Source organism: Lissotriton vulgaris, chromosome 1_1, assembly GCF_964263255.1.
Source record: "Lissotriton vulgaris chromosome 1_1, aLisVul1.2, whole genome shotgun sequence".
Taxonomy (NCBI): Eukaryota; Metazoa; Chordata; class Amphibia; order Caudata; family Salamandridae; genus Lissotriton; species Lissotriton vulgaris.
In genome coordinates this window covers 1,606,607,445-1,606,609,819 of record NC_141685.1, presented here as the reverse complement: position 1 = coordinate 1,606,609,819, position 2,375 = coordinate 1,606,607,445, and positions in this window count along the sequence as shown.

Here is a 2,375-nt window from a genome sequence, read left to right as displayed (position 1 = left end):
TTGTTCTACTGAGATTCTTGGGAATCGCTGGTACAAGTGTCCAGGTAAGTTTCAAGAGGATCAAAGTATTGGAAGTGGTTAAAAAAGCAATTGTTTGTGAACAGCGCAATTTGCCATGTTTTGAATATACCAGTATTGCATGTTTTTGGGGGGCTCTTTGGGGGTGTTCTAGATTTGTGGGGGTGGGTCGGGGGTCTTGGAGCACTGCTGGGAAGGTCTAATTTTGATTGCAAGTGGTTTGAAGAAAATCCATGGTGGAAAAGGGGGGTTTGGGCCTAGTTGCAGACAGCGTTTTGGCACAATTTAAACTGAGGCCTAGCAGTATTGCGTGTTTTTGGGGGTGCTGTTTGGGGGGGTTCTAGGTTTTTGGGGGGGTCTGAGAGCACTGCTGGGATATTCTAATTTTGATTGCAAGTGGTTTGAAGAAAATCCATGGTGGGAAAGGGGAGTTAGGGCCTAGCTGCAGAGTGGGTTTTGAATGATTTTGACTGGTAGGCCGAAAATGTCTTAAGTGTCACATATTCCATTTTTGCTTTTGGCCTGTTTGGGGGTGTTCTACCGTTTTGCGGGTGGGTTGAGGGGTCTGGGGGCATCGCTGTGAAGGTCTATTATCGGATGCAAGTGTTTTGGATAAAATCCATGGTGAAAAAGTTTTTCCGTTTTTATTCACTTGCTTGTTTTTGGGGGGCTGTTTGGGGGGTTCTAGGTTTTTGGGGGTGGGTTTGGAGTCTGGGAGCACTGCTGGGATAGTCTAATTTTGATTGCAAGGGGTTTGAAGAAAATCCATGTTGGGAAGGGGTAGTTAGGGCCTAGCCGCAGAGTGGGTTTTGAATGATTTTCACTGGTAGGCCGAAAATTTTCTGTGTCACATTTTCCATTTTTGCTTTTGGCCTGTTTAGGGGTGCTCTACCTTTTTGCGGGTGGGTTGAGGGGTCTGGGGGCATTGCTGGAAAGGTCTAATATTGTATGCAAGTGTTTTGTATAAAATCCATGGTGAAAAAGTTTTTCGGTTTTTGCTCACTTGCTTGTTTTTGGGGGGCTGTATGGGGGGTCTAGGTTTTTGGGGGTTCTGGGGGTCTGGGAGCACTGCTGGGATAGTCTAATTTTGATTGCAAGTGGTTTGAAGAAAATCCATGGTGAGAAAGGGGAGTTAGGGCCTAGCTGCAGAGTGCGTTTGGAGTGATTTTGACTGGTAGGCCGGAATTTTCTGTGCCACATTTTCCATTTTTGCTTTTGGCCTGTTTGGGGGTGTTCTACTTTTTTGCGGGAGGTTTGAGGGGCCTGGGAGCATCGCTGGGAAGGTCTAATATCGGATGCAAGTGTTTTGGATAAAATCCATGGTGAAAAAGTTTGTCCGTTTTTGCTCACTTGCTTGTTTTTAGGGGGCTGTTTGGGGGAGTTCTAGGTTTTTGGTGGTGTGTTTGGGGGTCTGGGAGCACTGCTGGGATAGTCTAATTTTGATTGCAAGTGATTTGAAGAAAATCCATGGTGGGAAAGGGGAGTTAAGGCCTAGCTGCAGAGTGCGTTTGGAGTGATTTTGACTGGTAGGCCGGAATTTTTTTGTGTCACATTTTCTATTTTTGCTTTTGGCCTGTTTGGGGGTGTTCTACTTTTTTGCTGGGAGGTTTGAGGGGTCTGGGGGCATCGCTGGGAAGGTCTAATATCGGATGCAAGTGTTTTGGATAAAATCCATGGTGAAAAAGTTTTTCCGTATTTGCTCACTTGCTTATTTTTGGGGGCTGTTTGAGGGGGTTCTAGGCTTTTGGGGGTGGGTTTGGGGGTTTGGGGGTCAGGGAGCACTACTGGGATACTCTAATTTTGATTGCAAGTGGTTTGAAGAAAATCCATGGTGGAAAAGGGGGGTTTGGGCCTACTTGCAGAGTGCGTTTTGGCACGTTTTGAACTTAGGCCTGTAGCACTATCGCATGATTTTAGGGGGCTAACTGGGGGGGGGGGGGTTCTACATGTTTGCAACTGGGTTCAGGGGTCTGGGAGCACTCCTGGGAATGTCTAATATTGAATGCAAGTGTTTTGATGAAAGTCCATGGTGGAAAAGGGGGGTTTGGGCCTAGTTGCAGAGTGCTTTTTGGCACGATTTGAAGTTAGGGTTTAACCTGGTAGCAGTATCGTATGTTTTTAGGGGGCTACTTGGGGGTGTTCTACATTTAATAATAATGTCAGCTCTGAAAAAGTGTTATTTTTGCACTACACAGCGTACCTTAGATTTTTTTAACTGGTTCACTTCCTGTTTTTTTCTATCAAAAACTTACAGGGCGGCTTTTAACATGTGCCATGAAACAAACGATGAACTCAGACGTAATCCGCAATTACTCATCAGGCAGCCAGTGGACAGTGTGTCTGGTCACCAATATTGA